Source organism: Halichoerus grypus, chromosome 5 (genome assembly GCF_964656455.1).
Source record: "Halichoerus grypus chromosome 5, mHalGry1.hap1.1, whole genome shotgun sequence".
Classification (NCBI taxonomy): Eukaryota; Metazoa; Chordata; class Mammalia; order Carnivora; family Phocidae; genus Halichoerus; species Halichoerus grypus.
The window spans coordinates 66,413,407-66,434,314 of NC_135716.1; the positions used below are offsets into that span (position 1 = coordinate 66,413,407).

General features: G+C 35.2%; 1 long non-coding RNA gene and 1 pseudogene across 2 annotated transcripts in view; one reads left to right on the plus strand and one right to left on the minus strand.

The window, feature by feature from the left end:
- Positions 1 to 20,908, plus strand: part of LOC118546386 (uncharacterized) — a 298,565-nt gene that overhangs the window by 39,137 nt on the left and 238,520 nt on the right. The window lies entirely within an intron of this gene.
- Positions 13,831 to 15,408, minus strand: LOC118546392 (MICOS complex subunit MIC26 pseudogene; annotated as a pseudogene).

The following is a 20,908-nucleotide window of genomic DNA, read 5'->3' on the forward strand; positions in this document are numbered from 1 at the left end:
AGTTGGAATATTTCTTCTAAAATGATACCCTCTGGGAGGTAGTCTATTAAAATGCAAAGAACATGAACAGGAGAGGAAATAGATTTGAATTCAAATTCTAGACCTACCAATAAGATCTGTGTGACTTTAGGTAAAATTTTTTTTAAAGATCTTATTTATTTGAGAGAGAGAGAGCATGAGCGTGCAAGAGAGAGAGAGAGAGAGTACAAATGGGGGGGAGGGCAGAGGAAGAGAGACAAGTAGACTCCCTGCTCAGCAGGGAGCCTGATGGGGGGGCTCCATCTCAGGACTCTGGGATCATGACCTGAGCAAAAGGCAGATGCTTAACCAACTGAGCCACCCAGGCACCCCTTTAAGCAAATTTCTTATTTTCTCTTTTGCTTCAACCTATTCCTCCAGAAAACAGGGAGAAATAAACTCACAGGATTGTTTCAAATAATGAGGCAATAAAAGTAAAGTACAAGTTAAGTGTCTGGTACATTGTTGGCACCTAATACAGGGTAACTATTACTGTGGCCTCAAATGAAGTTTACCTGCCACTTTCAGGTGCTTTTAAGATCTTATAATTTATCTTCACTATTAGGAAAAGCTAAGTTTCCTCAACTAACAGAGACTTCCCTCAACTAATACACTCCTCGTTTCCAATCATTTGGAATCTTGGAATAATAAAACCAGAAAGAACTTGAAGAGAACCTATTTCCAAAGCTTTATAATGCACACTAAAAAATCTGACACCAAGGGGTTTGATATGACTAGCTGAGGAATCTACTCACCACTGATCCACATAGTAAGACTAAGTGTAATATTGCTGTTACTTTCATAAAGAAATGGCATGCATGGTAATGTAGCAAATGTAAAAGGTACATAGTTTTTTTCCATATTGCTCTTGCAAAAATAAAATTTTCTTTCTAGTTGTTGTCCATATAGCATAAATTATACAGAATTATAATAATAGTATAGGTATTATTCTGAATCTTGCTCTTTATGCTTAATCACATGCCTATCATTTTTTTCAGTATTGTTATATAGTTTCTTAAATTATACTTTCTAATGGCTGTTTAATATTTAACTCAATGGAAGTATTATCTGAAAACACTTGCCTGTAATTGGAAATTTTATGTTGTTACTGATATAGCAATGAATGCCTATGCAAACAGGTTTTTCTTTGTCATTTCATTAGATACATCCTGAAATTTCCAATTCTTAGGTCAAAGAATAAGGAAATTTAATGGATTTTAATATGTACTGCCAAATAACTGCCAAAAATATTATGCTAATTTATAATACCAACAACAATGTACTTTAGATTCACTATAGCCACAGCAATACTGAGTATTGTTTTAAAAATATTTGCTAATTTGATAGGTGTGAAATGGTATCTCATTGTTTTAATGTAAATTTATTTAATAATTAGTGTGGTTGAACATTTTTTTCTATGTGTTTGCTTGCATGTTAGGTTTTTTCCTTGTGTCCATTGACTGTTCCTAGACTTTGTCTGTTTATCTATAAAGATTAAAACAGTCACTTTCTAAGAAATGTTTCCTTTAGTGGTTTAAATTATTTTTAAATTTCTACTTTGAAAGGAAATTCACATTTCTGATAAGGAATTCACTGTAAATTTCCAAGACTATCATAATCATCTGTCACTGTTGTCAAATCAAGTTATATAAAAAGAGATACTAGAAAATCCCTTTGCATATCAAAAGTATGCATATGCACTATATTTACTTCAGGTCCCAAGTATGTGATATGCAGAGTCAAGTGGGGTAAAATGACTTTACAGTTGATATTGCAGTCTTTAGCATTCTGTTGTCATATTATGAAAGACAATAATACAAAAAAAGAAAAAGACTATCACAGATTTTATAAAACACTTAAGAAGTAATTTGTGAAGTGGATATTCAAGGAATAGCCAGGCTATTATATACATATTTATATTCAAGGGGCAGGGTATTATTTATAAAACAGTATTGTTAAATTTTTTAAAGAATGAAGATCTATCTCTCCTTTCTTGGTTGCACTCCTAACTTTATAAGTTTGTTGTCTGAATGAATTCTTTTTATTCTGATATTGGGCAGTTGAGCAGTAGTAGATTTAAAGGAAAGTAATAGTAGATTCAACCTACCAGTATATGACAAGATTATATCTAAGTTGGGTTTCTGAAGTGCCTTTAGAAACATAAAGTTAAAAAAAAAATCACTGGCTTGTAAGGTACAGTTACTGACCATCTGGTCCAATTCATGTATTTTTTCTACTACATCTGCTAAAAGTAGTTTTTGAATCTATGTTTGAACATTATAATGACATGGAATGTACTCTTTTCAGAGGCAGCCCAATACAACTCTGAAGGTCAGAAAATTCTTTCCTATGTAGAACTAAAAGCTGTTTTTTGTATCTCTTTGTCATTAGTCTTGGTTTTACACTCGAGATTTGTGGAACAAGTTTAATCTCTTGCTCGCATGACAGACTTTCAGATATTTGAAGTCAGCTCATGAACAAAAAACTATAATGCAAAGCACAGAAGAAATCCCATAATTGTGGTATAGAGATATACTTCTTGAGGGCCTTCAAAGTGGGTAGAGATCAAATCAGTTTAGGGAATCAAGAGTATGTGACAATTAAGATAGACAGAGGTGAGTGGATAAAATCTTAACAGGGGGATTAAGAGAGGTGTATTTTCCAAGTGGAATGGACTGCAGAAGCAGAGACATGAAATAAAAGAATATGTTTTAGAAACAGTTCAGTTTGGCTGGTACATAGAAGAAATGTAAACTCTTAGAAGGAAGATGGGAAAGGTATCATGAAAAGTCTTACATACAAGCAATTATTGAAGGTTTTAGAAATAGGAGGTATCATGTTTGGATCAGAGCTTTGGGAAAGTTAATTGACCATAGAACTAACAGGACTAATGGAAATGTAGAAAAATAAGAGAAAGGACTACTCTCTTAAAAAAAGCATAGTGAGGGGCGCCTGGGTGGCTCAGTTGGTTAAGCGGCTGCCTTCGGCTCAGGTCATGATCCCGGGGTCCTGGGATCGAGCCCTGCATCGGGCTCCCTGCTCAGCGGGAAGCCTGCTTCTTCCTCTCCCTCTGCCTGCCTCTCTGCCTACTTGTGCTCTCTATCTCTCTGTCAAATAAACAAATAAAAAATCTTTAAAAAAAAAAAAAAAAAAAGCATAGTGAACAGGTAATGAAGGCCTGAATGTGTAACAGAGGTTGGAATGGAAAGGAGTACAATGTATAGAACTTTGAAACAAATTTGAAACTAATGTAATAGAGTGGGGAGAGGAGGAAAGAAAAGATGACTCTAAGGTTTCACTTTATAGCTCTAGGAGAATGGCAGTGCTAGAAATAGAAGTAGCAAAAAAAGTCCTAGAAATAGAAGTAGCAAAATGAATAGTTCATGGTAGGAGAAAGAATGAGTTGCTTCTGAACAAGTAACCAAGAGTATGTGTGGGCTATGACCAGGAGGTATTTGAAAATGCAACTATGGACCTCTATTTGGCTCTCTAAAAGGGCCCAAATCAGGTCCCTGGCTGTACACAGACACTGCCAATCAGGCAGGCAAGAGTAGGAGCAGAGCAGAAACCAAGTGAGATGGAAGAGTTGGAGAAGGTCCCATAAGGGTTGTGCACAGTCAGCTGGTACAGAAAGGGCTGAGAAGTGAAAAATGAACAATCAAACAAAATATCAAGTTGGTGAGGATTTAAGTCTACGTGGGTCTACAAAGAGAGAATTGAGCACATTTAGGCAGGCCGGAATAGAGACTGGGTTGGTGACTCGGTTTGCTTATGTGTCAGAGAAGGATAACACCGTGCCTTCGTGAGTTGTTGTGGCAATGAAGGAAAATGTGTGTAAAAATCATCACATTACCTAGGAGAGGTAAGCATGCCATAAATACTTAATATTATATGATGTTATCAACATCATATAATGAGAAATAAACTCATTGTTCTTTATACTATGTAAATATTTAAAAATATCTTTCAAAATAGCTCATTACTTTCATTGTTAAAATTGTAACCTGCCAAAATCATAATATTGTGTAAGACAAAGAACATCTGACCAGGGATAAAGCCATCAGATTCCTAGTATCAGCTGCCTGTAATGAACTTTGTGATCTTACCAAAGTTCTTTATCCCCTTTTGGGATCTTCATCTTTCTGTGAAAGGAGTAGGGCTTCATGATCTCTAGAATATCTTTTATCTGTAAATGCAGATTCTGAGATATGGATTTGGAAGACTGAGTTTCTCACGGCACTACTTTGTGTTCTGGAACCAAGAAGAAGCTGGAGTTTGGTTTTCTGGGTAAGACAGCTGCTGCCCTGGAGGGAAGAAGGGGTTGGGTACATGTTTGGCCCTATCCTTTCTTGTTCACTACTCCCCTCCCCTATTCTATCTCACCACTGCCCACCATCTTGAGAGGATCAGAAACAGTTTCATTGTGGACTTTAATCCTATTTAAATAGGTCTCTCTAGGGGTGTGGCTCAGACAGTTAAGCTTAAGCATCTGCCTCTTGACTTTGGCTCTGGTCATGATTTCAGGATTGTGATCTCAAAATTGTGAGCTCGAGCCCTACTTCAGCCTCTGCGCTCAGCATGGAGTCAGCTTGAGACTCTCTCTTCCTCTCCCTCTGCCCCTCCCCTGCCTCTCTCTCACTTTCTCTCTCTCTGAAATAAATAAATCTTAAAAAAAAAATAGGTTACTCTAGGAAAATCCAAACTTTGGGGTCATCTCATCCTACAGATCTCATTGCTCATGGGATCACGTCTCTCACCTCCCTATTTCTCTGTACATCCTCTTTTCTGACCACATCTGTCACCCACCCCAATTCCTGAAACCTTTCCAGTAGAACTCACCATCATTTTTGAGCAACCCCTTTCCTTCATCCTCTTGCTTTATTTGGCCCTGACTTTTTCTGTAGACACTGCTTCTTTATGAGCTCTCTCAAATTTTGATCATTTTTCTCCTATAACCTCTTACCATGAGGAATGTAGGTAAGGAGAGCATTCTCCTTGCTCCTCAGTGCTACTTCCAGCTCATCTTCCTCCCTCCTTCTCAAGCTTCCCTAGCTTTAAATCCCATGTCATCAAACCATCTGCCACTCCTTGCCACTGTCATTGGAAAACCCTAAAGTCATCTCTAATCATTCAACTCCTGGCTCACTGTCACTATCCCCAACACTGCTTCATAATTCTTGGTGATTTTAATAATCCTGTAATGATCCTTCTCATATCCTGTTTTTTTTTTTTTTAGTTCCTTAAGCTTCTTCTCTCCAAGGATTTTGTCCTCTACTCCATCTCAGTCCTCTCTCACACCATTATGCCCTATACCTTGTATTTGCCAACATCTGGCTCCTGTCCATAATCTCAATTTCAGTAATTCTACTCTGCAAGTCTCAGCTCTAATTTTCTGGCTTACTCCCTCACATACCCAACTCCAACAATTTATTGGTTCAATGGGAACCTATATCCATTGACCCTTCTACCCTTTTTCCACGGCTCCCTCCAAATAGGACCTCAAACTTTCTTTCTTACCCATAGTAATTTCCCATAATAATCATTATAATCATTCCCTTGCATATTCCCTAAACTCCCTTGCTACTATCTCACTTTTAGACAGACCTGACAAAACCTCAATTCTAGTTACATCTAAATATCTATCTACCCCATGCTTATATCTGCAAAACTGAATGAGCCAAAGAAAAATGCAAAATTAGTGAGCTCTAACATCAAATGTGATTCTAATTTTATTTCTTTCCCTTTATCCTCAAGCCTCCAAGACATCTTTCCATATTCTCACTTTTGGCAGTAACTGATCTAATACACTAGGAAAATAGGGGTGCCTAGGTGGCTCAGTCAGTTAAGCATCTGCCTTTGGCTCAGGTCATGACCCCAGAGTCCTGGGATTGAGTCCCACATTGGGCTCCCTGCTTAGCGGGGAGCCTGCTTCTCCCTGTGCCTGCCACTTTCCCCCTGCTTGTGCTCTCTCTCTGACAAATAAATAAATAAAATCTTAAAAAAAAAAAAAACCAGCAGCAAATGGAAGAGAATATCCACAAGTTCCTACTACCCATCTTCCCACCTACCCACACTTGTACTCAATATACTCAGCCTTCCAGCTTATTGCTAAAAATGAACTATTTGTGCTCCAATCTATGACCAAGCCCTCCACCTGTGTACTAGATTTCATCCCCTCTTCCTGACTCAGGTTTTGTTCAGAAGTTAACTACCAGTCAGTCCCTCACTGACAACCCTCTTTAAAATTTCACTCACCTTGGTATTCACGCAGGCGCCCCTCGCGTTGGTATTCTTTAGTCTCCTTCCAAGATTCATAAATTTCTTCACTTCACTTGCCACCATCCAACATAGTATATATTGTGATTTTGTATTATAGGTATCGCCTTACCGCCACTTGGTAATGGAATCCCAATGGGCTCAGGGGATCTTGTCTGTTTTATTCACTGATGTATCTCCTGTGTCTAGAAGAGTTTCTAGAACATAGTAACTACTCAATAAATATTGTTGTATGGAAGAATGAATGAATGAATTCTGTTTTAGACGGTGAGTCAGATGTGGCCTTGTGATAAACATGTGGAAATTTTCAATAGGAAATTATAAGGAGATTTTAGGGTAAATGTAGATTTGGAGTTTATTTTACATAAAGTTGAAGTTACAAGAATGAATAATGATGTAAAGAAAACAGATTAGAAGGAGGAGGTACATTTAGTGGGATGTTCATGTAGGATTATTAAAACATCTGTGTCTAAAATAATAGCCCTTTCCCCATTATGGTACTGTATTTAATAGGTTGTGGTTTTTTAAATTAAATCCTATTAGTATATGAATATAATTTTCTAAGCCCAGAAGCATGTTGATTACTTTTGACATTGAAAAATAGAAAGATATAACCACTTTAGTTAGCAAAGGTAAAAACAAATTAATAGTAAGCTCCACAGAGCCAGTCAACCTCAAATCCTGCAAAGTCATTTTGGTGATGCTTTTTACAGTGAAATGGTCTTTGAACCTTGACCTCCTTAAGATTAGAATGTTATTGCATTAAATTCTATAAAATAAAACATATTTAATTACCCAAGTATGTTAATGTGTACATAATGCATTGTTTTATAATATATGTATATGTGTGTATATATATATATAAACATATATGTTTGTCCCACATTTTAAATAAATTTCAGTTAAATTTATTTAAATAGAGCTACTGAACTTTTGTATCTGAGTACAAAGCACCACAGATTCAACTAGTGTTTTTATTTCAATTGGTGGTACTTATCTGATCTTTTTAGTGATATTTTAGTGAAAGATTTTCATCAAACCAGTGTATTTTGTTTTTTTAATATTTTCCTCATTTGAAAATGTCTCTTAAAAAAATATTTCTATAGGTAGCCTGATTCTGACTTGACCCCCTTGCATACTGTCTAGGGATTGGTGTAGATTCCCCAATAACCAGCTAAGTGACAATCCAGTGTCAATCTGCCATGATTGGCCCCAAATCAGCCAATCTTTGCTTGTCTACCTCCACAGTCTCAGGTGAGGCAAAGATTTTGGGTGAGAAACATCATCTTCTAGTTGGTTCTAGTCACCCTCAAAATTAAGTAAATTTATTTGGAAAATTTTCATGAGAGAGCAGGGTCTGGCTAACTGTTCTTGTCTTGACTCTTTCATTGTCTTGATTCGGTTTAAGCCATTGTCTTGTTTTAGGATGAAGGAGAAACTCCTCAGGGTTTTTGAAACCCTGTGATGGCTCCTGTGAACATTCCAGGACACAGCCATATTTCACAGTTCTAAATATTTACATGCCATGCTCTAAACAATAAAGAAAAACAATATTTTGGTTTTTTAAAATCCAGTATAGATATTTACCTGTGTTATGAAGATAAGTATCAATTTTAGATTTTTAAGTAAAAAATTACTAATGATATGTGATAAAATATAAACTCTTTCTCATCTAATTTATGATTCTTATTTTTTCCTTAACAAAACAGAGAGCAGAAATTCACACTGTAAAACAGAATAGATAGGAATATAAAGAGATGAAAGTTTTATAACCATAGAAACCATAGATTCTTGGTGACTTATCCTAATAAGTAAAGTAGAACTTTATTCAGTATTAATAATGTTTGCTTTTTGATGTTTAAGAATTAAAATATCAGTTAGCTGATATCTTTGAATACAGTGGTATTAGTGTTCTGATATTTTGAGTTGGTATCACAATTTTAACTAAGTTAAATGGATTTTCTTTTCATATAATATTTTTCAAACTTTAATATACACACAAATCACTTGGGGATCTTGTTAAATTAAAGATCCTGATTCTGTAGGTTTTTGTTGTGGCCTGAGATTCTAATAAACTCCCTGGTGAGAAAAATGCATAGATCATACTCTGAGTAGTAAGGACTTAGGGGACAATTAGGATAATGTTATTTAGGTTATTCATTTTTACTATCATTTTATTAAATAAAGTTGTTTCATTATTTAACAGCTAATCCTATATTTCTTTGTGAAAAATAATTTAAATAGTTTATTGCCACAAAATTATTGTCATCTTTAATGCCTTACTATTAAGTATAATTTTTTAGTTATATAACTTGCTTCATTTTTTTACATTAGTTACAACACAAGGTAATAAGTAATGTAAAGTAAGATTGCCATCTTTACGAGTTGATTTCATCAATGTTTCAGAGAAAAACAATTTTAATTTCTTCAGTTAAAAAAAAGTAGCATTGTTATTTTGGCTGAGGCTGTCAAAACCTGGTATAACACTTGAGTGAGTAGGTCTATTTTTATGTGTTAAATCTCTTTGATGAGATATCAATGGGAAATGATTAAATAAGGAAAAATTAAAAGGAATCAAAATCGAAGATAAAGATATGCAGAGTTGAATTTGGAAGTACTGTAGTTAGCAGAAATATTACTTCTTAACATTATTTGTCTGATACAAAGTTAAAGACTATTTTTAGTTAGGGAAATGTCACAGTATTGTTTGTATCATGCTTAAGAACCCTGTCTAATCTTGGTGGCATACTTACTAGATTTTGTTTTCCTATGCATAATGCACTAAAGACCCAAATTAGAGGTCTCTTAGGGGATTTACTCATCCACAATAAAATGCTAGGCAGTGATACAGGTTGACTTGAAGAAAAGCCTGATGTTATAAATACTTGGAAACGAGAAGGAAAATTGTGAGCTTACTGTATAGGAAGGCATATCCTATAGATGTACTGCGAAGCAGTATAGATCCTCAAATTTATCAAATCCACATAACTTTTAGCTTCTCTTGGAATAGATTTTGGCATAATGGAAGATGTACTGTGCTACAAGGCATTGGTGATTAGAGCAAGAGAACACCTGCTGGGAAGAGGAGTGAAAAGCACTGAATGGAATAAGTATACATGTGGTCAGCAAGAAAAGCAGTGTGGTGGGGACAATGTCAGAGTCAACAGGATATACACCAAACAAATAAGTTGTTTTGTAAAGTTAATCTTAATTACATAATAGCTTTACAAGCTGATCATCATCCAGTCACAGCATCCTACAAGATGTCAGGGGGAAAAGCATGACGGGTACAGTGGGAACAGAGTCCATCTGAAAACTGAATGTATGCTGATTATATTCATAAACTCAGATATAACATCTGTATGAATCTAAAGTGTATATATATTCATTTTCAAAGGTTGATGTTTTTATTTTTGACTAAATACACAAACATCTATATTGTTTAGTATGGTTACAAATAATAAAAAGAGTAACTGAATTATGTGTCTGGAATGGTGCTGATCCTAGCAACCATGTATATGTAAGGGTTACTACAGCTTGGCTGAGATTACAGTTTATTAAAAAAAATAAATAAGCGGTAGGGCAAAATTCAGTATCCCTTACTCCAAAAAATTAATTTTTTAACCATTGATAAAAAATGCATAAATTTTTACCATGCACAAAGTAGAGGTAAAGGATTCTATCCACTCCAGTTTGTGCATGTTCATAGAAATTCGTTTAAGTTGAAATGAAACTTACTCCTAGTGGCTGGTTCAATTCAAGCTTGATTCTAGGCTCTAAGTGAGAATATGCATGTTTGAGTTGGAAGAAAAGGAGAACATTTGATTGAAATGAACTAAGATGTTAGCTCTTATTTAATCCTAAACTGTCAATAATTTTTAGAAGGCTTGTTTTTTTTTTCCTTCTGAGGGCATTATGTGGGTTCATGGCCAGTAGCCTGTCTTCATATAAACCTTTAAAGTGAATTTCATGTTTATCTTAGGAAAAGGACAGACTTTCCTTAGCTATTTAGTGCTATAGATTGGGAAGTAACAGCTGACTATTTTAGTCTGTACTTCTAGATACTTCTTAACTCATCCAAAGATTCTAAAATACATAACATAGGTATTTTTTTTTTTTGGTAAAGTGGTGGTAAAATTATGAAAATATACACAATTTATGATGGCTTAATACTGATTAAAAATAGTCGAATGCTAAAGTATTAAGGCTAATTACATCTTCAGTGGGAACTATATCCTAGGAAGAACAAATCAAGTGATAATTCCACTAGAACTAGCACTATTGCTAATGTTTTTGTAGTTTACTATTGTATTTTAGAAATTAACTCCAGTGTTTAAAAATATCTGACCCAAAATGTTTTGGTCATTTAAAGAGAATGGCATTTAAAAAATCATAACCATAAATTGTGAAAGCAAAATCGGCATTAAGACCACATTCTGGAGATAGTCACTGTTAATATTTTGTTGTATTTCCATTTTTTTCTTATCAGAGAAATTGAATATTTTAATTGCTTCACTCTTGATTGCAATTTTATTACATATATGGGAATAATTTTTCTCAGAGAACAAACATCTCTGGAAATCAATGGGAAAATACCATTTGCTTTAATGCAAATTTTTCTGGAAGACAGTTCTTATGTTGAGTAAGAAATGTTGTTATGTACTTTTAAAATTCTGTAATATGTGAGCCAAGCTGGCGATATATCTTGAATCTGTCCACTTCTTTCCCTCTACACTAATGTTGTTCTAGTTCAACCCACATTATCTCTTGCCTGAAGTACTAAAATAATTCCCTTTTTTTTCCTTCAATCATCTTTCTTTCAATTTTGTATCTCTAGAATTCATTGTTTTCATAACAGTGGTGATACTTACAAACTGAAATAAGATTGTACCACTGCTCTTTAAAATCTCTCAACCATCTTTTACACTGACACTTAAATCTAAACTCTGATCTTGCCCTATAAAACTCTACCTTACCTGATCCCTATCCTCTTCTCTGACTGCATTTGGTACTACTCTTTCCTTTATTTACTGCCTTCCATCCATTCAGATTTCCAACTTCTGTGTCCATTTTTGTAATTTTTATCTTTCAAGGAATTTTCACTTTTTATTTAAGTTGTTGAATTTATTAGCATAAAATTATTCATAATGTTTCCTTACTCTTCCTCAAATGTTTGTAGGATCTGTGATGGTTCCATTTTCTATCCTGATAGAGGTAATTTCTCTTTTCTCTCTTTATCTATTTTACTGTTTTCCCCCCAAAACCAGCTTTTATTTATTTATTTTTTTTTAAAGATTTTATTTATTTATTTGAGAGAGAGAGAATGAGAGGGAGCACATGAGAGGGGGGAGGGTCAGAGGGAGAAGCAGACTCCCTGCCGAGCAGGGAGCCTGATGCGGGACTCGATCCAGGGACTCCAGGATCATGACCTGAGCCGAAGGCAGTCGCTTAACCAACTGAGCCACCCAGGCGCCCCAGACCAGCTTTTATTTTATGGATTTTCTCTACTGTATTTCCATTTTCTAGTTCATAGATTCCCTTTCTTATTTTTATTATTTCCTTCCTTCCTTCTTGTTTTTTTTTTAAAGATTATTTATTTATTTATTTGACGGAGAGAGCTTAAGAGAGCACAAGCAGGGGGAGGGGCAGAGGGGGAGAGAGAAGCAGGCTCCTTGCTGAGCAGGGAGTCCCATGCGGGCTCGATCCCAGGACCCGGAGATCATGACCTGAGCCAAAGGCAGGTGCTTAACCGACTGAGCCACCCAGGTGCCCCTATTTCCTTCCTTCTACATATTTTAAGCTTAATTTGCTCTCTCTAACTTTCTTAAGTGGAAATTTAAAGCTTTTTTCTTTTCTAACATAAGTATTTAAAGTTATAACAATCCCTCTAAGCACTACCTTAGCTCCATCCCACAAATTTTAGCATATTGTGCTTTTGTCATTGTTTATTTTAGTTCAAAATACTTTAAAATTTTCTTTTTGATTTCTTCTTTGACTCATAGGTTATTTATAAGTATTTTATTTAATTTCCAAATACTGGTAGGGTTATCTCGAGATCTTTCCAATATTATTTTCTATTTTAATTCTGTTGCAATCAGAGGATGTACTATGTATAATTTTAATCCTTTTAAATTTATTGAGACTTGTTTTATGGCTCAGCATGTGATTTATCTTGGTAAATGTCCTGTGTGCATATGAGGAGAATGTGTATTTTGTAGTTTTTGAGTGTGCTGTGCTATAAATGCCAATTAGGTAAAGTTGGTTGATAATGCTGTTTCAATTTTCTTTACACTTACTGATTTTCTGTATGCATGTTCTATGATTCATTGAGAGGCGAGTTGAAATCTTCACCTGGATTTGTCTTTCTCCTTTAAGTTCTGTTAGTTTTAGCTTCATGTATTTTAGGTGTTATTATTAGCCACATATAAGATTGTTATGTATTTTTGGTTAATTGACCCTTTTATCATTATGAAATGTGCTATATCTCTAATAATATCACTTGTCTTAAAGCCTGATAATAGTCTTTGTCTGGTATTAACATAACTACTCCATGCTGAGCATGAAGCCCACTGTGGGGTTAGATCCCAGGACCCTGAGATCATGACCTGAGCCAAAAGCAGATGCTTAATTGACTAAATCACCCAGGCGACCCAATAGTCAATTGTCTTTTGAAGAAATTTTTAAAAATGAGAAAAACTGACTTTTTATATCCCAACATATTAACCTTGCTTACACATTCATTTGTGTAGATCCCAGTTTCCATCTGGTATTATCTTCCTTCAACCCAAATAATTTTCTTTATCATTTATTTTAGAGCAGGTCTGCTACTTTCAAATTTTCTCAGCTTTTGTTTGTCTGATTGTCTGAAAATGTCTTTATTTCATTTATTTTTTTGCCAGATATTTTGGCTGCCATATTTTTTTCAGCACATTAAAGATGTCACTGTATATATAGTCTTCTTGCTTGCGATGTTTCTTGTTAAAAATTGGCAACTATTCTTATCTTTGTTCTATGCAACATCTACGCTTTCTCCACTTGCTTTTAAAATTTTGTCTTTATTACTGGATTTTAATAATTTAATTATGATGCTTTTTCTTGTGGGTTTCTTTGTGTTATTTTGGAGTTTGATGAGCTAATTGCATCTGTATTTTTAGTTTTCATCAAATTTGGAAAATTTTCAGCAAATGTCTTGAGATATTTTTCTGCTTCCCTTTTTATGTATCTCTAATTATGTGGATTTTATTCTATTTATTTTTTTAACTTTGAATTTTAATTATATACATAAATAGCAACATGAGAACAAGGAGTTCTGAGGCATTATCTCTAAGTGAAAGGATTTCTGATTAGTCCACTTGTAGTATGGCATCACCCAAGGTAACAAAGAAGCCTAGTATCATTTTTCCTGAAGAAGAAAACCAATTTACTACATTCAGTACTGACTCTTCTCTACCGTTTTTCTATAGAAATACTGGTTTACTGCATGGAGTTTCCAATGTTTATATATAAGAGATTAAAATGGGCAGAGCATGGAGCATTCTACTTATTTCTAGGTGAATGCTTCACATTTCTTGGCTTTTGAAAGTTGTCCTTCCACAAATCTACGACTATATATCCTTGTAAACCCCAGACATATAATGTCTCCTCACTGACCTGGACAAATATGATAGCTTGTTGTGGATAAAAAAGAGAGGCAGCTAATCCCATGAACCCAGGTGGATACACGAGCTTCTTTATTTTTGAACCTCTAGCCAAATGAAGTCCAACAATGCCAGCAAAACCAACAACACCAGCTCTTGGAAAAAATCCAAGAGGTGCATTTTAGAGATATCCATAGCTATCTAACCTCCACTGAACCAAGCTCTGCATCTGAGGCTTAGTTTGTGGGTGTATTTCCTGACACCAACTTGTATATGGCTCACAATAATGTTGGAGATGTGAGATGCTTTCTTAAAGTTGGGTCCTTGGCTCCTCCACATATTTAGATTGACCGTCAGGAATGGAGTACAGTGAAAGCTTATTAACCTTCGTGAAAGTTTTGTGAGATGAGTCTTTTTTAGGTGATGCATAGACTTTGAAGGTGAGCAGACTCATGCTGGTTGCCTCCACAGACCTCTGAATTACCTTCAACCTGTTGCAGGCAGAGGTGGCTCCAGACTAACTACATGCATTTTAGACCATTCAGTATTGTCATAGAAATCATTGAGACTAATACTTTTATTCTCTGGGAATTGTTCTTAGCATTTTATTCTGTGTGCTTTGGATTTGATGATTTCTAATGTTATGTTTTCAAATGTAATGATCTTTTTTTCTGCAGTGTCTAATCTACCCGTCTACTGCTTTTTATTTCAGATAGCATTCTTCAGTTTTTGAAGTTCAAAATAGTTTCTATTACTCTTCTATTACTCTTTCCTTATGCTCCTATATTTCTTTCATAAGATCTTAAGCATATCTGTAATATTATTTTAAAGTTCTTGATTACTAAGTCCATCATCTATGATATTTATGGGCCTGCTTCTATTGACTGATTTCACTTCTGGCTATGGCTTAGAGTTTTCTGCTTCTTCCTTTGTCTTGAGTATCTGGATTTTGTTATTTTTCTTTAACAATTTTCTTGCTTTGGCAGGTAGTGCAACTTAATCCTTTGTGGATCTAAAGAAACCTTTATTCTAGGACCATTTCTGAGGTATGTCCCTTTATTAGCCCTATTTCTAATACATGACCCTTCTCTACTGAACTCTAATTACCTGGATGTTGAACAGACTCTCTCTGCTTGGCTTATGGGAATTCAAATGTCTCCCTGCTCTGCTTGAGCTCTGGAAATCATTTAGCTTCCCCAAGTGCTTTGTTTGGCATTATGAAGTTTTACCTGGAACATAATGCAATTTTATATTCAAACAAGTACTCAAGAAGGCCTCTTTCAGGTTTTTGGAGCTCTTTTTACATATAGCTCCCTCCTATCTGGTACTCTTTTATGCCAAGTCCAGCTACCTCAGCCTTGCTGTGCTCAGCTTTTGTTCTTTCTTCCTCCAAAAAATGGTCTGTAGACTGTAAACAGAAAGCTGAGGCAATGCTAGAAGTCACTTCATGTGTTTCTTTTCTCTTAGAAGTCACCATGTTGCACTGCCTGTTTTTAAATGTCTAAAAACAAGTTTTTCTCTTATATTTTGTCCAATTTTCTGGTTGCTTGCCATAGGAGGTCAAGGAGCTGAAAGCACAAATCAGGAGCAGAGTTTTCCCTCAGCGGCTCTGGCCTTTTTTTTTAGTTCTTCAAAAGGACAAATAATCAAGTTAGTATTTGCCTTAAAACTGTTGCACTTACTCTTTCTGCTTAGAAAAGTCTTCCCATGCATCTCTACAAGCTTCCTCCTCTTTCCTTAGTTTCCAAAATAGCTTTTCTTGACCACACTATTTAAAGACATGATTTATCATTTTAATTCTTCCTTCTTTTCTTTCATCCAATTTATCACAGTCTGTAATTACCTTTTAATTTTTTTTTTTTACATGTGTAATGTCACCTCTCTTCTTGCTATGTAAGTTGCACAAGGAGAGAAACTTGTACTCCCATATTCCTCAGCCTCTTGAATGGTAGCTGGCCCACAGGCAGGAGCCAGGAAACATTTCCTGAATGTGAGTATGAATAAGGGTAGTGTCTAGCCACGTACTCTGAAATTTTAAGGTAGGGAGGTGCTAAGCAACATAGTAGTAAAGGCCCATACATTAGAGTATGTTATGCTTATGTGTTCCTGTAGAATCTTCTTTTTCATGTACAGTAAAGAGAATTAAATCTATTATTTTCACAAGAAAAATGTGACTTTACATTTTAGATATTTAGCTATATTTGATATTGGTCTCCATTCTCCATATGCAATCAAATTTGCTATACTTTTATTAGGGGCATAGATATATAGTCTCTGACAGTTCATTTGAAATAGAATTGCTTAGCTATTTTCCCAACATTAACCAGTTTTATTGAAATATATTTGTATGGTGGTATCTCAGTTTGGGCTGCAATAACAAAAATACCATAGAATGGGTGGCCTTAACAATTAACATTGATTTCACACAGTTTAGAGGCTGGGAAGTCCAAGATCAAGGTGCCAGCAGATCCAGTGTGTGCTGGGGAAACTCTTTCTGGTTTGCAGATAGCCAGTCTTCTCACCTTCTTGCTGGATCCTCACCAGGCGGGAGATCCTCTGTCTGATGTCTGTTTTTATAAGGACACTAATCCCATTCATGAGGACTCCATCCTCGTAACCTGATTACCTTCCAAAGGCCCCAACTCAAATACTATCACGTTGGGGATTAGTTTTTAATGTATGAATTTTGTGGGGACACAAACATTCAGTCCACAGCTGATGGAGAAAATATTGTGGTATAAAGGTATATATAAATACTATGTGCCAGTTTTAAATTTGGTTGGCAATGAAGGGGCTGGCCTGCTCTAATATGAAATAACTGTGTTCATGTTACGGATTTTAATTCTGAAGTAGATAGAAAAATGGCTGACCTAAATAGTCATGCTGTATTTAGTTTTACATTCTCTTAGGTACATGGTTTTTATTAATCACCCACTTCACTAAAATGTAGGTCTGCATTTTCTTACATTTTAAAAAAGAGAATATCCCTGTCCAAGATCTTGGGATTTAATGTTCTCTTAGTATTATTGGCCTACATGATGGAGGACTAATCCTCTCCCCAGTTGGGGATTGATATTTGGGAGCATAAGCAATTTTGTGACAGGTTGGGTTCATACTCAGTTACAGGAACTATCTTGGAATCTAGGATATTTTTAAAATTATTTACTTATTTTTTTAATTGTTTCCAGAGCTTTGTTATTGTGATTATGTTTATGGACTGTTCCTCTTCATCAGGTATTGGTAGTTTTTAGTATTTCATGTAGCATCATGAATATATTTTGATATAAACTAAAACATTTAATTTTTAGAAGTTATGCTTCATGATATCACTTTAATCATAAACCTTCTTAAATTCATGTGTGCTATATTGTCGTAATTCAGTATGAAACTACAAACTTAAACAGTACTTTAGTTCATTCAGGTAAATCAAGGATATAATTTATAGTATATACAATTTTTTAGGTATTTTTCAAAATATTTAGAGAGTGTGGCTTCTCTGCCTAGATGATAATAGCTCAGCATTAATATTTAAAGACATAAAAAATTATTGTGATGTGGTTAGAGGCAGGTATTTGTTTATTTAAGGTACTTTGCACATAATTTTTCAGATATGAAAGAGAAGGATCAGTTTTAATCCTCTCAGCATTTCCTAAACATTATGACTTTTAGGCTCTTATGTGAATGACTACTAAGGTGATAATGGACACCACTAGTAGCTTTTATGTGGAAGTGGGAGTGACTTTCAAGGTCTCAGGTAACCATGGTCCAAGAGTAACTTACGTATCAGTCTCTAATTTACTTGGCCCCACTTAGCTTTTTTCATCATTGAGAACACTTGCTCTCAGGCCCACTTTTCCCACAGTCCTAAATATGTCCGATGATAAATTGGAAGCCTCACCCCCACAAGTAAGTGAGATATGGAAATAACTTTGTTATGCTAAATATGATGTCTTGTGTTTTAACTTTTTGTTGTTAAAAATACTCTGCATCCCCATCAGTCCTCTTTTCCAGCTTGACTTTCCTAATGGATTAAGATTTACTTCTGTTGTTGATTATTCTTTTTCTTTTTTTTCTAAGATTTATTTATTTTATTAGAGAGAGAGAGCGCATGCGAAGTGGGGGGCAGAGGGAGAGGGAGAGAATCTCAAGCAGACTCCCTGCTGAGCCTGGAGCCCACCTTGGGGTTTGATCCCATGACCCAGGACCTGAGCCAAAACCAAGAGTCAGATGCTCAACCGATTGAGCTACCCAAGCGCCCCTGTTGTTGATTAGTCTTTCCTTTTAGATTGTTTGGGCTGGCTTCTCCCTTTTCTTACCAAATAAATAAATAAATAAACAAACAAAGATAGAAGAGGGAGAGAGAAAGAGAGAGAGGGGGAGGAAGAGAGAGAGATGGCAGTTAACCTCCTTTTGGGGAAGAAAATAAATTTGTAAGATAGAACAGAAAGGAATAATATAATGAATATAATACCCGATCATCCTTTGTAGGTATCTCTGCCCTTTTGCATAGTTGCATTCCATACATATTTATTAAATAAATGAGTGGATTGGTGAATAACTCAACCATATTAAGATATTTTAAACATTCTTATAGAAAGAGGAATATTTTTTTCAGGTAGTCTAAATCCCCAGGACTGGAAAAATTAGCTATTTAAATCTGTTCTTTCATTATTATATGTAGTAAATATTTAACAAATAATGAAAACTGCTTTTTGTGATTAATGCAGTTCACCCAAACCAATCACTGATGGCTCACTTTCTGTTCAATGTAACCGCTGTATATTGTAGAAAGAGTAGTAAGGTCTCTGGTGGGAGAGCCCTGTCCATCTATATACATAAAGCTGTAACATTGTCATTTTATTCGGTAATTTGTAAACTAAAGAAGGTCAATTTGTTGTTAACACGTTGCAAATAGTTTATTTTTATTTAAAAGTTTTTATGTTCAAAAGTTTAGATAGAAATTTGCTGATAACAAGGAAATTCATAAGCATCACCATATCGTCTGACCTTTTTATAAGTTGTCCTACTTCAGACACTCACTTTCTTGTGAAGTTTCAAATTCCCCATTTGCTTTTATGTACTCAATTTCTTTTTTTCCATGAGTTTAAGATGTTTTTCTATGAGGGAAAAGTGTATCAATAAGTTCCTCAGCACTGCTAAAATTATCAGTGAACATCTTGTCAGACAGTGATGTGTGAATCTGTTTTGTATGCCTCTTTCCAAGGCCAGGTTTGTTGATGGAGGGAAACACTTTCTCATTTTTAAACCCAAATCCCACCCTGTGTAGAACACATTAGTATAATGCAGAGACTTCTGTGGGAGAAGATGCCATTTTAATTTGTTTTCTAGCTTCCTTATTTGTCTATGTTTTCCTAAACATTAAGTTTAAAACAATGGACTCTACTATTTGCTCTTTGTATTCATTGGTTGCTTTCAGAGATACTCTATTCCTTTTAGTTTAGGCAGAATTCCACCGTAGTTCTAAGAATCTGTGAGTTAGGAGTCAAGCTTCTTTGTCATGTTCCTTAATGTCCTTTGGTGCAGGTCCAGCCTGCCTCAGCTGCTGCAGTGATCTTAGAATAATTTACTTATCCCTTAATGCCATCTATGAAAGAGGAAGTCAACCAGGTTTGTATAAATGCAGGATTCTAATGTGACCACTAACATTAAGTCACTAATGCGACCCTCTCATTAGCTATTACTTTCAATTAGGTGTTCTCAAACAATTAGCTTTCAAGCTACACGATCTTATTTATAGCATATACATTCCCTGATGAGAGAAGAAATTACTTCTGGGAAAGCTGAGTTTCCAACTTTTAATTTAGGTACTAAATTCAGATACATTACCTCAGTTGGACTTTCTTCTTGTGGAATTACTAAGCTCAATTCTCTTGATCATGTGACTCTCTAGGCATCATGAGCCTCTTAAGAATAGAACCACTAAACTCCATGGGTGCTTAGAGCCCACAGGGAGATTAATGCAGCAGAGACCTGCTCTTTGCAAATATCATTAAAAGTTTTCAGATTTTCAAAGCATTCTCAGGAAAAAAAATCCTCACATCTTATTAATATCATTTGAAGCCATGTATTTGTAGGTTCCTATTCTTATGCACGGACTTGTCAGAAGTATTTGTTGTTGCTTCTTTGACTCTATTTTCTACCATGAAAACTGAGACTCTGGAGTCACTTTAAATGATAGTCCTGATGGAGTTTTCAAAATCCGTAATAATATTTATTGCCTCAATAGTCACGTGGTACTTTACAGGCTGTATTAGACATGCTGGTTTTTATAATATCTTACTTCTGCCTTAAGATTTAGGTTTTTAAAATATATTTTTGCCCAGAATTAAGTGTGAATTTGATGGAAACTGTGCTTTTAAAATCATCACTTACTGCGTTATAATAAATTAAAATTGAACTTGTAAAAAAAATAGTCACATATAAAAAATAGTCATGTGGTACTTTCCAGGGTGCCATATCAAATTTTCTCCAAAGAAGGCATGGTCTTTGCCCAAAAAGAGTTTACTATGAATGTAAAGTCATACAACAAACATTAAATATATATCCATCCATTCTTTTTTCAAATCCATACTGGGCATCTAATATTTTCTAGACTCTGGAGAAACAGCCAACATGTAAGAATAGACAAAGTCCTACTCTCACATTGCTTTTATTTTATTGTATGTGGAGGATTGGGGTGGAAAAGAACAGATAGCACCAAGAAAACCAATAAACAAGATAATTACAGATTATAGCAAGTGCTATGGAGAAAACAAGGTGATGTGATAACTCAGTAGAGGATACTTCCAAGCTCCCAGTAGAGATGCCATTTCATCTGAGTTCTGAAGGATGCGATGGAGGAGCACAGAGGCAGAGTGACAGCAAGTGCAAAGGCCCAAGAAGCTTGACCTTCTGAGGAAGAAAAAGGTCAGTGTGACTGGAGCACAGTGAATGAATGAGAGAGCTGTAGAAGTTGA